Raw genomic sequence first — 18,310 nt, 5'->3', positions numbered from 1 at the left:
ATATTAAAAAGTGGAGAACCTCCAGCTGCGGGCGAGAGGTTGAGTGGATGATATAAGAAGTCTATGGAAGGAGCATGCTGGGGGGAGAAGGATGCCAAATAGAGAAGTGGAGGGCCTGGCTGCCTTCAGGTGTGAGGGGAGAGGAAAGAGAATAAGTGGTGTGGGAGCCAGCTTAGGGAGCAGCGGGCACGGGCAGCTCCAAAGTCAGTTCCTCAAGTGGCTAGATTTTCCATAGCTATTTTCAATTGTGGATACCACTTATAGATAGATACGACCATGAGAAACGGACCAGGGCTTCCAAGCTAAAATGTCAACAGTAATGCTATCTTTTCAAATAACCTACTAACCCGGGTGGAATTCAGTGTCTGTGATAGAATTACACAACCTTATTAAATTTCAACTTTCTACCTCTAAAAGAAGTTTGATTTTTTTTTTTAAAAAAAGCCTGAGTGGGTTTATTTTGATATTATTTGCAAGGTGCTGTGTGTGTGTGTGCCCGAGTGTGTGTATGGGTGTTTGTGAAAAATCACGTCTTCTAAATTTATACAAAGCTTGCATTTTGTGAATTTTGGGTGGGTACTTGTTTCCTATATAGCAGGGTGATATTCGAGGGTGGGGAAGAGGTCACAGCCATTCTTGTTTCTTCCCCTTGGTGAAAAATCATATTTTAGTTCAAAGCTGTTCAAGTGAGTCCTTGCTCTGCTTTCCCACCCTGTCTTCAGAGATATAATTTGGAGTCAGCAATCAATGGATTCCATCCCTCTGAGACTTGCTTAACCTACAGCCGCTGATAAAATACAGGCAAGAGCTCGTTACTTTATCTGAATTGTCCATTGCTACCTTAATGAGTGAAATGGTTAAGTAGAGGAGGGGGCGAGCCTTAAGGAATGTGTGTACCGTTTGAGCTGAATATTTCAGTGTATATAGGGAGAGGGAGGGCGAGAGAGAAATCCACTTACATCACTAGAACTGCATTGACTGTGAGCCTTGCAGGTTAAGAGACAGACTCCAGTGTCTTGCTTTCTGCAGGAAGCAGCAATGCCGCCTGTTTCCTAAGAGGAATTTTTTATTTAGAAAAGGAAGCTTTCTCTCTACCCAGGAAATGGCTTTCCTTGTGCGTTGCTATGCCAACTGCCTGCAGCCATGGTCCTCCAAAGTAAGCACAATAATGTAATTATATTGGTGTATTGCATTCAGACTCATGCTTCTCAAGATTGTGTGTGTGCATGTGCCGTGTTTCTGTTAGTGACTCTTTTGCTGGCAGTCATGCTTGTGTTGAGTGTAAGGGACAGACATCATTAGATCAAATGTCCATCAGTGTCATGCCGCTGAGATTAATTGTGCAAACTTGGTTAGTGGAGTCGGACGGAGATCACTGGTCACCGCTCCGTCAGCATCACGGGCAGCCAGGGAGGAGGTCCCGATTCACACGCTCTGCCCTGCTTCTTTCTTTCTTTCTCTTTCTCCTTTCTTCCTTGGTCGAAGGGGTCCGTATGTGTGATTGCAAATGAGACAAGAGTATTAACAATGCTTGGCTGAATGCTGAAGACTGGTTCCTCCACCACCCTGACTAAGATCGTTCTGTAGGAAGCCTTTTGGAGGGGAGTCTGTGTGCAGTCAGCCATTTTAGCTTTTTTTTTCCTCCCCCTTTTCTTTTGCCTCTCGTTCTTCAGTCTCAGAAATGATCTTGTTCTCTGGGAGGACTGAGAGCTGGATAAGGTTTCCTCGGTCTCGTTGTGGCCGGAGATGGCTAGAGTTTCAGTGTTATAAAAATGGAGACCGACAGGGTCGTGCGGATCCCTTTTCTGGTCCACAAGTATGAGGGCTTTCAGCTCACCGGTAGTGAGACTTGAAGCTGCAGCTGCCTCTCCTCCTCCTCTTTTTTTCTTTCTTTCTTTCTTTTTCGTTTTTCTTTTAATTCAGTGCTGTCAAGGGTGACTGGGCATCCATGAGAGACTGGTACATGATGTGTAAATTCAGTCCAGCATATGTTTCTTCATTATGAAACCACTAGCAGTCCCAGCTAACCATGGAGTTATGGGCCAGCAGGAGAAACATTCAGTAAGTACCTCAAATGCTGCTGTGCTTCCACCTCGCGTCATAGAGAACGGCTTTAAAATGGGGATGATCGCTGTGTCTCTTCAGGGGAGGCATGTTTTTTAGAGGGTCTGAGAGTCTGCTTGGAGGAGGGAGGGTAAGTTACAGCTGGCTTGTTCTTCCGATTTTGTTGTGATTTAACATTTTTTTTTCAACAAGACCAGCAGTCCATTGAAAGCAAGATCACAAACATTGTGAAACACTGGACGGCTGATTTTTATAATCAGAAATTAAAACTTGGCAATTCAGCATTAACTTAGCACTTGAATAGTTTCTTAAAAATATTTGTCTCGTTGAATTTAATGAGAGATCATGAAAAGGTTATTGGGAACAGGCGTCTGTAGTACGGAATTCACATGTAGGCTTGAAGGAGGGAGGAGAGCTTTGGTTATTGATTTAGTAATAAAACCATCATTGGGACTCATCTGACTTCTTAACATGAATTAACAGGTGATGAGAACACAGAATTTTTTTTTTTAATGCCACAAGTATTGCTTCTTTATAATTGATCCCATGAGTCAGCTCTGCATTTGTCATGCTGAAATCCCATAGGGAGCTACTGCTGTTTGTGAGAAACACTTTTCTATGGTTAATACCAAGTCCGAGCCTCCTGTTCCAGGAATGTGAGTTCTCACTTTGCTGCCTTTATACCACCATGTTGGAAGTTTTCTGCCATCACACTCATTCATATGTGTGTGTCATATATATATATTTAAATGTCCCAAATGAAAATGCATATATTTAGGCAGCTTATATAGTAATTAGTCTGTTTTTAAAATGCCTATTTTTATATCCTGGCATCTAGCAAGTACTCTATTAGGGTATAGGAATTATCTTTTATGTATGCTAAAAAGATTGAGATGTTAAACTTTGAAAATGGAGATAGATCGCTGAGGCTTTGAAAATGTATAGACAGAAGGCCATGAATTAGAATATTTAGATGCCTGGGTTTATGGATCTAATTCGGTTTTGTTCACCATCACGAACAAAATTGTTAACTAAATCCGAGAGGTTTTCTTAGATGAAGCTACCCATAAGGCATCGCCCTGCACGCCCAGAGAGTGGTGGGATGTTCCCGGGCAGTGGCTGTGTTGCAGGCGTGTTATGATGCAGGGCTTGGAGCCCAGCCCCCATCGTAATGAGATCCTTGCGGTACCTCGCTAATTAAATCTCTTCGGATCAGATCCAAAAACAGACCAGCCTTATACTTAATTTCACTAATAAGAAAGGTTGTTATAGAGAAGTTCTACTCTGGTTAGACTTTAGTAACAGGGCCTCTGACGTGAAGCTGCTCTGCACTCGGGATTTCTTCAGGGACCAGTAAGGTGTGTTACTTAAACTGCATTTGAGGAACCTTAGAAGCAAAGTTCAAATCACAGTCTCTTTGTTTACCTTGTTCACAGGTCCTTTCTCAGAATGGGGGGAGGGGGTTACTGAAATTAATAATAATATAATTTTAATGAACAAAGAAAATAGTTTACTGGTGGGGGGAGGCAAAAGTAGGACTAGATTTATGAATAGGAGCAGTTGGGCCAGGTAATGCCGAATCATGTGTGGACGTCTATTCCATAAAGCGTATTTATTTCCTAACACGTGCTTTACGTTTTAGTGAATTCCAGGGTAATGCTTTGACAGGAGTAACCCTAGCCATAAAACAGCTTTGAGCCAAGTGATATCTAGAAAGCGTGTCAGTGGTATCTCCCACCATATTTCTGTTACGAATTGAAGTCCTGGAGTTCGACGCCCAGATCATCCTCTGGGGCAGGGTTGTCAGTTGGTGCCCTCAGCATCTTGCCACGTGGTCCTTGTTGATGAGGCCTTTGGTTATGTAGACTTTGCTGGTTAATGAGCAGACCTTGAAGATTTTAATTTTATGCAGGAGGTGAACAGGAGAACAGTGTCCCGGCCCTCACATAATAGGTGGCTCAGTAAATAGCTGTTGAGCAAACATGAGTGGGACACCCCTCTTTTTTTTTTTTTTGCAGTACGCGGGCCTCTCACTGTTGTGGCCTCTCCCGTTGTGGAGCACAGGCTCCGGACGCACAGGCTCAGCGGCCATGGCTCACGGGCCCAGCCCCTCCGTGGCATGTGGGACCTTCCCGGACCAGGGCACGAACCAGTGTCCCCTGCATCGGCAGGCGGACTCTCAACCACTGCGCCACCAGGGAAGCCCAGACACCCCTCTTTTGACCTATGAGGCTTTATGAGGATAATGTCAGAGTTCATTTTAAATGCATGAAGTTTGGTAATATCACAAATAACTTCCATTTTCACCTCTTGGAGAAGTTTGTGGCTTTTTGAGTGGCTTTGCTTCTTTGACTACGGAAGTGAGTGAGATACTAAAAGGAGCAACATTGAATCGCGGGCTTTTTTTGAAGCTGTGGTTGAGCAGGGGTAAACTCAGTTTTTCTACTTTGTGAGACTCTTTCAGATCTTACGGGCTTTTATTGTTTCCCCGTCGAGCGCCGTGCATTATCTCAGCTGCTGGCGCTTAATAGGTGCACAGTAAACACTGCTGACTTTCTCATCTGAATGAATTTGGGTTAGTGAAGCCCCATGTACCCTTTACACTAGTGCCTTGTATACGTTTTGTCATGTCTCTTCAGCGTCGCGGTTCCACCTGCCAGGTGTGAACACCTGTGCATCGCCGAGACGGCCCCCAGCACTGGGCTCTGTTCTCACTGCCGCCTGGCGCTCAGTCCGCCTCCAGGGGAGCCTTGTGATCTGGGGGCTTTTGACAATAAAAGGAGATGATTAACGTTAAAAAAATGTATGCGAAAACTACATTTCAAAAAGACTGCTCTGGAACACTGGTGGCACAGACTGTTCATAGATGTTACACAAGAAAAGTTGCACAGGCTTAGGAAGTTGGGGGAAACCTGGGGGTGACAGGAAAGGGCCATTGGTCCGTTTACCAGCTGTTCCGTGTTCTACCCGCCCCCCCGACCCCCGCCTTTTTGCCCACCTCAGATGAACTGGCGGGAGGAGGGTGCCTCCAGCGTGCTTTTGAAAGTTGTGCAATATACGATGACTTAGAAACTTTGTAATTTTTTTACATGAATCACTTAAAATAAATCAACTTGATATTATCAAACTGATCATCTAGTTTTCCTTTGCACATTTTATAGAAATTATTGATATATGTAGTGTGCTGTACTTAAAATAAATGAGACTTCAGTCGTGATGAAATGATGATTTTTAAAAAGTGGTTTATGTAAGAAAATGCCTACTTAAATGCAGGGAATAAACAGCAATAGCTCTCATTTATTGAGCACTTATTGTATGACAGGCACTATGTACTACATATTATCTGAATTATCACAACAACCCTTGAAAGAAAGATTTATCATCACCTTTGTAGAGATGATGAAAATGAGGCTTAGCGAGATGAAAAAAGACCTTTTTCCCAGGACTGTAAGTGGTGGAGCCATCACTGGAGCCCAGGTGTGTCTGATTTCACAGCCCTGCTTTAACCACCACCCTGTACTGCTTCTCCTTCTGTGGCCAGATTTAGTCTAAATTAAGTGTTTGGATTGTATACTTATCAGAGCTGATGTTAATTATTGGAATACACGACTTGAAAACAATGCTTGCTTTTATTTGGCTACTCTTGTTTTTCCTGGTATGTGTGACATTCCAAGTTCATATAAAAGGGCAACAATATCATGATCAAAATTATTTTACAAACTTAAAAAAAATAGTTGTATAAAACTATTTGATAGATGCAGTCAATAAGCTTCTGTCCTTTTTTTTTTTTTTTTTTGCGGTACACGGGCCTCTCACTGCTGTGGCCTCTCCTGTTGCGGAGCACAGGCTCCGGACGCGCAGGCTCAGCGGCCATGGCTCACGGGCCCAGCCGCTCCGCGGCATGTGGGATCTTCCCTGACCGGGGCACGAACCCGTGTTCCCTGCACCGGCAGGCGGGCTCTCAACCACTGCGCCACCAGGGAAGCCCTTCTGTCCTTTTTGATGTGCTCTTGAGGCTTGAGTTGGGAGGATCAGGAATAGATGCCATTTAGCCCCATTCCTTCTTCCTCCTGCTCTTCTGAGTTTGGCCCTGGCATGTACCTTCTCATTTTTAATTGCTGCTTAACTCTTTAAGCATAAACTTGATGCCTCAACTTCCTCTGCTCCCTTTGTAACTTCAGACGGTCTGACCATGGCCACCTGTGCTCCGTGGGCAGCCCTGAGCCTGCCTGTTCCACGTCCCCATTTCTGCTTCGGTAGAATCTGCATCTGCCATGGAGCCCGACTTCTGCTCACGACCACCTCTCTGAAGTCCACACTGGCCGTGGCTCGTTTCTACATTCTCTCACTTAGGAGCATATTTTTTTCCCAACTGTGCTTTTTTCAGTTAGGACAAGGTGCTCTGATTACAGATGCTAAGGGCCCCTTTTCTTTTCCGATTTCTCAGCCTGCAGTGCTCTGTGCTTGACTTTCATTTGCTCCTTGTTTCTGTTCATATTTATCTCTGCTTCCTCTGAATAATGATTTCGTGCCACTTAATATGTAATTCTTCATTTTATTAATTGTTGTAATTGCTTTGGTCTCTGCGGTTAGATGAGACATCGTTTCTGGAGTGAATTCTCCCCCTTCCTCATACCAGGTGTGAAGAATATGGTTGGAATTCAGACCTATTTATCAACTGTTAAGAGTACAGAATAGAGAAGGCTTTTCTAGGATGGAAGAATAGGAAGTGAGGGTCCAAGGATATAAGGAATTAGAAGGTTATGAGAAAAACAATGAGATCATCACTATTGGAATGGATTATGTCAGCGAGAGCAGGTCAACACAGGTGACAGAGAGGAAGGTGTTAGGACACTTGACAAATTAATGGCTGTAATATGAAGATCCAGCGCAGGAGTGGGACCTCCTTCTCCCTCCCACCCCCCTCCTGTCTTTAACTAGAAAAGATTCAAGGAAACTCAATTTTGAAAAAATTGCTTTCATCCTACCATGACAATCTGACCTTGTCTGTAAACATTGGATAGAGTGTCTTTTTAATATAATTTGATTGATGCATTTTCCTTAGCAGGGTAGAAAATAGCACCAAGATTAATCATAGGTGTTAAGTTACACCTCTTTTGGGTTAAGACTCTATCTCTTCTTTATCTGATCTTTATTTTGTCTATTATGACAGATATATTTCCCGAGATGAAATAAACTATCTCTTACTATCTCTTGGGGAGGTTTTCCACCGTGCTAGCTAACAGAGGCCTGAGAGGAAGCAATATCCTATTGTTTTATTCAAGGACAAGGTCATCTTGCCTTGGATTTGGGCCAAGAAACCCTGGCAACAAATAATAGATCTTTTTACCCTGTTAGAAGTAAAGAAATATATTTTAAGAACTTGCCAATGCATTGCATACACAACTTGTACATATAAGATTGATAAAAGCTCTATCTCATTGTGGGACATATTAAAGAAGAATCCTTACTTTTAGTCAAAAGAAGAAGCATACTTTCCATCCTTGCTTTTAAACATTGTTTGGTAATGATCGATTTAAATATAGACTGCATAAAAATAAAATCAATTAATATTAGTTGGAAAAGAGAATGATCAATTAAAAAAAGAATGCTCAAAATGTATCTTATTAGAATATCAAGTATTTCTTCTTTAACTATTTAACCATAGTAAGACTCAAGTTACAGTTTTATTTCTCATTTAAAATATCATACTTTATATGTTTGAAACACTGATGTTAAATTTAAACCAAAATAAATACTCTGTAAATTTGGTCATGTAGATATAATTATCCCTGAAATATAAACTGAAATTTCTTTAGTCCATTTCCTTGATTTTAGGCCTGACCATACTCTTAAATATTTTATTCAGGTAATCTGTTTAAGAATCCTTTCAAGAGTGATGGTTGAGTTTCCTTCTTTTTTCCTGTGCTTAATAATCATGTAAAAATTATTTTTATTTAATTTAAATCCTTAATGAAGTACCTTTTAGTGCTTACTTTATGTACCTAGTGGAAAAAAAAGGCGACTTACTACTGTCAGGTCTGTAGCAATCTTCTCTAAACTTTTTTTTTTTTTTTTTTTTTTTTCGGTACGTGGGCCTCTCACTGTTGTGGCCTCTCCCGTTGCGGAGCACAGGCTCCGGACGCGCAGGCCCAGCGGCCATGGCTCACGGGCCCAGCCGCTCCGCAGCATGTGGGATCTTCCCTGACCGGGGCACGAACCCGTGTCCCCTGCATCGGCAGGCGGACTCTCAACCACTGCGCCACCAGGGAAACCCTTCTCTAAACTTTTGAAAACTTTTCCTACTTAGATCAAATGACCATTTTATCTTTATCCATATATTTTATTTGGATTATGATTTAGTTATGAGCTTTAAAAAATTTTTTTAAAAGAAAGTGAGTGTCATTATATACATAGAGATATACTCGTGAGGGAGAGCGGGGTGCAAGTGTGTGTGTGTGATTTAAATGAAAGTTAGTAAGTGTCCTCAAGGTCTCTGTTAATTTCCTTGTCCTAAGATCTTTGCTTTCTCTGACGTCCTTATTTCTCTTCATCATTAAGAAATGGTCTTTATTTTCGGAGGTCTGACTGGCACATGCTTGTGATTGTCGCCATGTACGGTATTAAAATGCCAGGGCTATTAGTACTGTCTTAGGTGTTACACAGAATGAGTTAAATAAAAGTGTCTATTTGGGGAACATAGATAAGGAGCTTGTTCAAAAACATACAAGAGACCATAAATGCACATTTACACGCTAAAGCACGTAAAGAAATGATGCAAGAGAGCACCCGCACTAAAGCATCACATAGAGTGTAGCACACATGCTGGCCTCTCGGGCCCTTGGTCCCTTCCCCTCCCTTTCCTGCTGGTCTAGAAACACCCTGGCCACGCAGAACTGGTCACTTGTTAACCTCTGCCATTTCTTCTTGTTGACCAAACCTCCAGCATGGGCCTTTTATGTTAGTTATGCTGTGTTTCTCTTTCTCTCTCTCTCTGTCTCTCTGTCTCTCTCTCTCTCTCTGTCTCTCTCTCTCTCTCTCTCTCTCTCTCTATATATATATATATATATATACACATACACATGGCATGTGTGTATATGATACATAATGATCTTATTTACTTGTACAGTCTGTGATAATGCTATATCCGCATAATGTATCGGTCAACCCCCCATCAGTGTTTCTTCTGTAAAGTCATTATACAGATATTCCCCATGTGCTTCAAATCTCCTCACCTCATATCAGTAATACCAGATCCTCTTTATCACTTACACTACCTGCTCATTATAAAGGCTGTTCTCAGAGACATCATAAGCATGGACTCACTTTACAGTTTTTGATCAATAAAGTGACAATCTGAAAAACACTTTTGAGTTAGTAAGGTACATATTCTTCTTCAGTGAACCCCGAAGAAGTACATTACTGGTTTATAATATTGACTTGGTTTGATTATAAAATAAAACATACCCCCCTTATGTATGCATGTATTTCATGCATGTGTGTGTGTTTGTGTAAACATGATTAATCCAGAATCATCTCTAACTTAGGTATGTAGAAAAAGCTAGAATTCTGTAATGTATTGGGAGAGGGTAATTTTCAGAGATACCTGAAAATATGTGTAATCTCCTCTGATAACCATTTTATTTTCTTACAGCTCTAATTTAAAGATCTTACAAATACAGATTATGATGGGGGCACCTTATTATGGGTTATCTCGGATAGGTGAACATTTCACTAATTTTTAAGTTCTAGTGCACAACCTCACACCTTTCGTAATAAAAGACAGTGAAACATGGCTGTAAAAAAGGCGTAGAATCGTAACCTTTGATTGTCTCTATTCTGCTAGGAAAAAAAAAGAATGGGTTCAACCTGACATTTTTACTCTAAGTTTTAATAGTGAAAGCGCTCTCTTTTTTACTTTTCTCAGTAATTAAGAAAAATTTGGAGTTAAGTGGGAGTGTCGTGGCATGTAGTTTGTCTGAGTTTTCTGAAACCGAGAAGTTCATAGTACCTTTAATATTGGTGAAAAAGATTGCTTCAAGTTGTCAGTGAGGATCTGGAAGGATTCTGTAGTCACTGGGCCTACAGTGTCTGGGTTGGTGGGGATGGAGCGAGGTTGGCAGAAGTTGAATAATGAGCATAATTTACATGTCAGGTTTCCGGTAACTGAGAATGTGAAGGATGACATTAACTTTTTCTTTGTGGCTAATTAATCTTAGACTTACTTGTTTTCCTAAAAGTATACTTTTCTTATTTTAAATGACAATTTAAAAATATGAATATAATACTTTCATATTAACGTATAAGGCCTCCTATTTCTTATTGAAATTCATTCCACTTGTGGAAACAATCAAATGTCAAAATCATACTACTTTAGGGATAACATTTACCTAAATATAAAACTTTTTAATTTACAAGAGTTACCCTTTGAATAGCTAAGCTAAATTTCAGTGCTTGTTCTGTGCTATGGCTATTTAGGTGTCAGTTTGGTCTGTGGTTTGTCCGTTATTAGTTTTGTTCATTATTTATAATTTAAAAAAATACATAGCTATACATGTGTTTATTAAAGAAAAACCAGAAAACAGATGAAGACAAGGACAGAAAAAGAATCAGAATTTTACTACCCAGATAAACCATTGGTAACATTTTGATACATAGCCTCTTATTGTAGAAATGTTTTTTTTGTTTGTTTGTTTTTTTTTATTTTTGGCTGTGTTGGATCTTCGTTGTGGTGCACGGGCTTCTCATTGCGGCGGCCTCTCTCATCGCGGAGCACGGGCTCTAGGCGCGTGGGCTTCAGCAGTTGTGGCACGCAGGCTCAGTAGTTGTGGCTCGTGGGCTCTAGAGCGCAGGCTCAGTAGTTGTGGCACACAGGCTCAGCTGCTCCGTGGCATGTGGGATCCTCCCGGACCAGGGCTTGAACCCGTGTCCCCTGCATTGGCAGGCGGACTCCCAACCCCTCGGCCACTAGGGAAGTCCCAGAAATGTTATTTATATTATATCATAGCATAAAATCTGGCACTGATATTTGTTCTAGATTTCTCCAAACCCCCAAATATATGTAGAAGGTATATTTAAGGACAACTTATTTAAGAGACATGTTGTAACTATTATGAATCTTCTATCATGAACTGCTTTGTCTACTTTATAGTTTTAAAGTTTTCCATGTATATATATTAATATGTAACATGATATATGTATTATATATAATGTAGTATATATAATATATACATAAAATTGAGGGAAAACTTACTTAAAACCTTCTTTAGTTACTGTTAGAATTCCATTCCAGTATGGGAGAGAAAGAATCCAGTGTGATTTTAATAAAGTTTACTGTAGTCATACCACTGTGCTTTTCTTGAAATGGATGCAAAATTTTAGATACAAAAAGTCAATATTGAAGTGTCAAAAGAAAAAGAAGTGAACTTTCAAATAGCTTAGCTAAAGAAAATATTGATGTAACACCTGTGACAACATTCCTTTCCTCTTCCCATTCCACTGGATAGCATGTCTTTTACCACTGAAATCCTTTGTGTTCCTTTTAGTTGGGCATATTTCCAGACTTCTTTCCCCTTCATTATCCTGTTTTCGTTTTGCCCCCCCTGAAAAAAATTAACAAACTGATATAAGTAAGATTTAAAGAATGTCTTTGAAGAAGCAAACATCACAGAAGTTGATAGTAGTGATATTAAATGAAAAGTTCATTTTGCTCTAGAAAAAGAGCTACGGGTAACCTAAATGCCTCTCAGTTTTTTCTCAGAGCAACAAACTACTTAAGGTCTGTCTTTGAATAGAAGAGGAGAATAGAGGTTGTAGTTCTCATTTAAGAAAAGTGTCTTCAATATTAGTGGAGTAAAGTGTCAAAATAAACTGAGTACTTTTAAAATTAGTAGCTGCTAAGAAGTAAGTCTGTATTGATATGAAAAGTATGTGGATTAAAAGAAATACATTAAAAATAAATGTAAAATTAATTAAAAATTACAGAAAGTTATTAACATTACTTTTGTCCTTTTTTAATCTAAGTTTAATTTTGTCCATTTTGAAATTACATGTTCTACCTATTGCCTTTTGAAAAGAGAAAATTAATAATGAAACAATATATTTTGAATGTTTTCTTGTGGGTTTTATCCAGATTTCTATAAAAGTGATTTAAAATTATGGTTTGAAAATTTTGCCTCTGGTTGGAAGTAACATATATTTAAATGCTGTGTGAGCATTAGGGCCAAAGAAATACATAGGAGCCCCCTGGAAGGAATGCCACTTGTGACTCAAGTAGATGAAGAAGGAAATAAGAATTGAGCTGTGCCACAAACAGGGGTAGGAGACAAGCGAGGTGTAAAGAGAAAAGAAAACGGGGCTTTTTGCAAGGCAAGAGGAATGAGCTGAAGCAGTGAATCGAAAGTGTCTGTGTACAATTAAGGAACAGTGAGTGGGACTTCCCTGGTGGCGCAGTGGTTAAGAATCCGCCTGCCAGTGCAGGAGACACGGGTTCGAGCCCTGGTCCGGGAAGATACCACATGCTGCAGAGCAGCTAAAACCGTGCGCCACAACTACTGAGCCTGTGCTCTAGAGCCTGCGAGCCACAGCTGCTGAGCCCGCGAGCCACAACTACTGAACCCATGTGCCACAACTACTGAGCCCGTGTGCCTAGAGCCCGAGCTCCCAACAAGAGAAGCCACCGCAATGAGAAGCCCGCGCACTGCAACGAAGAGTAGCCCCGCTCGCCGCAACTAGGGAAAGCCTGCGTGCCGCAGTGAAGACCCAACGCAGCCATAAATAAATAAATAAATAAATTTATTATTTTTTTTAAAAAGGAACAGTGAGTGGATCGGTATGGCTGGCGTAGCCGGCATGGAGGGGCAGCTGGGAGATGCAGGTTGATGAAGGAGAGACCTTTGAATGTCAAGTCAGAGAGCTTTGGCCTCATGCTGTCGATTTATGTAGTAATTAGAAAGCCATCAGCAGTAAAATATAAGGAAATAAAAGGGTGATGTGGGATACCCGTGTTCCCGATTTTGGTTTCTAAAGTCTGGGCTTTGTGTTAGGGCTTCCTTTAGGGTGGCTGGTAGTCACACCATTTGTTAATCTGCATATAGTTGGCTAATCTAAGGCACTGGGGGTTGGTTCACTTGACTTTCAAGGACCCAGGATTTTCTTTTCATTGACTGTAAGACGGATCCCGGTTTCAAAGATGTTAAAATTAAAAAAGAAACTGTGCACCTTAGAATCTGTGAAATGTACTATTAGCCACGTTAGTATAATGGTGTGCTTAATGTAGCAATATCTGTATATTACAGTAAGAGTAGTGGGCTTATAGTTGTGGGACTAGATATGCCAGATGACTTGTTTGAGGGAACTGTGTTCTGTGTTTGGTCTTGGGTATTTGAGTGTGAGGAAGTCTTGGCTCCTGTCTTAGACCTGCTTACAGACTAGTAGCAGAGAGAGACCCGCTGACACATGCCTGGAGTCTTATGGATGGGGGGGGGGGGCGGGCAGGGAATGTGCCAGGCAGCTGGAGCCCACCAGGTGCAGAAGGTTGGACATGGGGGGCAAGGGCGTTTCAGGCAGATGGATTTGGAGGTTTTAAGTAGAGCATCAGAGTCGTCCTGAAGAGTAGAAGCCCAAGGTGAGGCAGGGTTGGAGATGCCCTGCTCTCATACTCAGTGCCACACTCTCATCGTTGATAGGATGCTGTTGTTTCCACCCCCAGAGGAGCCTGAATCCTGAAATACACTGAAATATTGGGGCTGGCCAGAAAGTTCGTTCGGGTTCCCTCAGCCGTTATGGGGGAACCCGAACGAACTTTTTGGCCGAACCAATAACTACCCAGGGATCTGCAGGACCTCCCAGGACTTATCAGGGGCTGGTGGTGGGGGAGGTCTCAGTGAGAAAACGATGCTGCTCCTAGAGACCCATCTGTACACACAACCCAGTGCGGGAAATGGTTTGTACCTGTGGTCATGAAGGCTGTCATCTGACCAGCTGTCACCCTTGAGAAGAAAGTTACACGAAGGGAAGGGATTAATAAGAACTGTAGCCTCGTGATCACAGACAGCAAGGCTGCAGGGCCAGGAGCCCGGATCTATGTTCTGGCTTCACCACTCGCTGTGTGATGCTGGCTAAGTGTTTAGCTTTTCTATTACATGGAGATAAATGGTGGTGTGACGATTAGAGGAAAAATCTATAAAGGCTCAGAGCGATGCATGGCCCATCACAAACACAGTTCTTAGGTTTTTTTAAAGATGTTGTTTATCCAGAAGATAAGGAGAATTAAATCTGTCGCGCAGGTGGGTCAGAGACTGTGTTAGGTTTTCCCTTTGCTTAGATGACGTGTCCTTGAGTTGATACGCTTTGTTTTCTCTACAGTTCCATACTCAGCAAGCAACCTTCTGTTGATTATTCAATATTAGGGTAAAAAAATAATAGCAATAATGTCATTAGCTAAAGTGGAAGGCTTTCTGTGTTCTTAGGCGATGTTCTACAGTAGAAGTATATCCCCTTTTTATACATGAAGAAATGAAGGCATAGAGTGGTAAAGTAACTTTCCCAAAGTAATACAGCTAATACATGGTGGAGCCAATGGCAGTCTCTCCTTGTACATGCAGACACACCCACCCACACACGTGTGCACATGCAGATCTATTTTTGGAAGCTACATGAAATACCTAAATTTGCTTCTCCTACATCGTTGCCAAGGGTGGACCAATTCCTTGTTTTCTGTGTGTCCCGTGGATTATAATTCTCATCAGACAGTTTGAGAACAGGTTATTCCTCCCCCTACATTCCGAGTTGATTTTCTTTAGTGTAAGTTTCAAAGGGATTTCTTACGCATGATGTAGTAACTACCATTCTTACCATAAAATATAGAGTGCTTTGATGTTGAAGGAAGTAAACCCTTCAAGTTTGGCCAGAATGGCAAGAATACAATTTTGTATTGAAGAATAACTCTTTACATGAAAGTTTTCTCTTGTTAATGCAACTTTTTACAGGAAGGTCACCATGCTTATCTGAGATTTCCCATCTGTATGGTTCTCCAGAGGTCTTTTACAATTACTCCGTTTTTAGACTTGACTGTAGAAAAGAATCCTGTTTCTGACTTACTGTTTGGATGATATGATTGCTCTCTTCATTTGTCTCCAGTTAGATAAGTAATTTATAAGGAGCTAATTTTAGCATATAGCCAGATGAAAGAGTTTTCTCAGCCAGACAGACTTAGCAACGCTGTCTTAGCCATTTAAAATACAGATGTGAATAATAATTAGGTCCATCTTTATTACAGTTTTGACATCTCTTTAGCCTTTATTGCTGTAACACATATTCTTGGGACTGTGGAACATAACTATAACTTGTAGGGGCTGTACTTCCACACGGCCATCACGAAGTGACCTGGTATGCAGTGATGATGGTTCTCCTTGCATTAAGAACAGCCTTGTCTTGTAAATAAGTTCATTTGTATCATTCTTTTTTTAGATTTTGCATATAGGTGATATCATATGATATTTGTCTTTGTCTGACTTACTTATTTGGGATTAACATGTGCACACTGCTATTTCTAAAATAGGTAACCAACAAGGACCTACTATATAGCACAGGGGACGCTACTCAATATTTTGTGCTGGCCCATATGGGAAAAGAATCTGAAGAAGAATAGACACGTGTATATGTGTAACTGAATCACTTTGCTGTACACCTGAAGCTAGCACAACATTGTTAATCAACTATGCTCCAATATAAAATAAAAATTAAAAAAACAAACAAAAAGAACAGTTTGTCTTGGCTCTGCTACTGGCCCTGGATTCAGTATCCATCCTTTGTAAGGAGGAGGGTGGGCAGGGCCTCCTTATCCTAGGCAGGGTTAGAGAGCATCCTTCAAGGTATATGTATCAAGTACTGGCTGTGTAAGCCATGGATATATTCATTACTACGTATTATTTCTTCTCTCTGTTTTGTTCCCTCCTTCAAGTGTTATCCAAAGATGCTGTGGAAAAAAGATATTGCCGTCAATTGCTTTATAGTAAAGTTGACGAGTGTCTGTGAAGCGTTAGCCTGAGCCTGAGAGCAAAAGGGATGCACACGAAAGTGTCACGTGCAGCAAAACTCACTTACGACCGCTGCCCAGTGCCTGACACCGTCAAGCATGCTGATGAGGACATTTAAAGTAAAATCCCCTTCATTTCAACTGTGAGCCTTTCCCCATAGTACTAGGAAGGAAGGAACTACTTCAGCTAGGTGTTTTGTGTAGTAGAACAATAAAGTACATACTGAGACCTTGCTTTGAGTCCTTGTTCTGATGTTGACTAGCTGCGCAGCTACTAGGCAAGTCGGGTTTTTTTAAATTTATGTACGTATGTATGTATGTATGTATTTATTTTTGGCTGCATCGGGTCTTCGTTGCTGCACGCGGGCTTTCTCTAGTTTGCAGCGAGCAGGGGCTACTCTTCGCTGCGGTGTGCGGGCTTCTCACTGCAGTGGCTTCTCTTGTTGCAGAGCACGGGCTCTAGGCGCGTGGGCTCAGTAGTCGTGGCACGCGGGCTCAGTAGTTGTGGTACACGGGCTTAGTTGCTCCGCGGCATGAGGCAAGTCATCTGACGTCTTGAAGTTCCTGTTTTCTCAGTTCACAGCGGAGATCATGATTACAATACTGGTCTCCCCACAGCATGATTTTGAAGATTATGAATGATTATGGTAATAGCTACATTATTTTACTAAGTGCTTTACATATATTATTTTCTTCAAGCATCAAAATGATCCTAGGAGCCAAGTGAGCTTTTCCCAGTCTTACAGATGAAAAACTTGAGGTTTAAAGGAGGAAAATATAAAAAGAGTTAATGTTTTCAGTCTTTTTGCAAACTCTAAAGCCTATGTGAGTGTCAGTTATCGACATTAGATTATAGTACTCCGGGGCCAGTCCTTTGTGGGTTGGAGACCTACCTCTTCTGTGTAGCTGTGTGGCATTGAGCAGATGACTTGAATGTTCTGAACCATTTTTCCTAGTCTGTAAAGTGCTGTTCATGATGCTTACCTCATAGGTTGCTTCTGGGGGGTTCCATATATGGCACAGGATCGTGCACACAGTAGCATCCATGAGCTAGATTCCCACTTTTCCAGCCAGAAGATTTCCCTTTTTTGGTTTTTAAATAGAATGTTGACAGTGATTCAGACATGTATTTTCCCTTATCTAATTTTAAGTTCATAGAACATGATTCTCTGTTGAACATCTTTAGATCAATTATGATTTGCTTTAAGGTCCATCATTAACTACTTTTTACAAATTGGTACTGGTTTTCAAAATAGCTCATAAAAGATCATAGTTGCTAAGAAAAATTCCTGTTCAATGTTTCACGAGTGCTTAAAAAATTCTCCCCACTTATTAACTGATTTTGTGCACGCAGTGCTGCTTAGTGAGACCTGTCTTTGTAGTCATTTCGCGCGCGCGCGCGCGCGTGTGTGTGTGTTTGCAAGGAGGTATTTTTAGATAGTTTAGCTGAACAGCAATCTGACGTCTTTAGAGGAGACATCAGTTCATTATGTGGATACAAATTCTATGCTTTCAGCTTTTATACACCAAGTCTTAATTTAAATCTGTTCTTCTTGCCGTTTCTAACGAAAGAGACTATATATCATGGTATGTATTCTATTTCTTCCTAAGGCTGGCCTTTCTAGTTAACCTTTGCTTAGAGAAGCGATCAAGGTAGAAATGCCTGTATTTGCTCACAACTTAATATAGATTATAGAAGCATGGAATTTTGGGTCATATTTAAATATGCCATTATACATCATGCTACACAGTGTTTTTCTATTGCGATGTGATTCAGGGGATTTAAAATAGTCATTATGGGCTCATAAATGCTGCTTTCTTATAAGAAGAACAATTTAAAGGCCAGGATGTGGGAGTTCTATACCTCTAACTGTACATATTGTTTTATCGGTTCAAAAAATGCCTTTTGCTTTGTGAAAGATAATTTAATGCTGAGTATGTAAGAGGAACATGGTTATTTGCTCTTGTTGCTCTAAACAGTGTTATGTATTAAGTTATGATATCTTCTTCTATCTGTTTTGTTTTTTCATCTTTTTAAAAATTCTGGGAAAAGAAGCTCTTGCAACTTAAGCAAATTAATGTTAGTTGTTTGTGATACTTGTTCCCACAAAAGGATGCCTTTGGTTAATAATAAGCATAGAACTGATATGTTTGTTTTTCTGATTTTACTATAGCTAATTTTGGGAAGATATTCATATAGAAGTTCAA

General features: G+C 40.8%; 1 protein-coding gene across 1 annotated transcript in view; it reads left to right on the top strand.

The window, feature by feature from the left end:
* The window catches only part of RAPGEF2 (Rap guanine nucleotide exchange factor 2), a 247,062-nt gene that overhangs the window by 150,348 nt on the left and 78,404 nt on the right, over nucleotides 1-18,310 (top strand). The window lies entirely within an intron of this gene.

This window comes from Mesoplodon mirus, assembly GCF_964341445.2.
Source record: "Mesoplodon mirus genome assembly, chromosome: 2".
NCBI lineage: Eukaryota > Metazoa > Chordata > Mammalia > Artiodactyla > Ziphiidae > Mesoplodon > Mesoplodon mirus.
The sequence above is the reverse complement of the archived record's forward strand: the minus strand, read 5'-3'. Positions and strand labels throughout refer to the sequence as shown.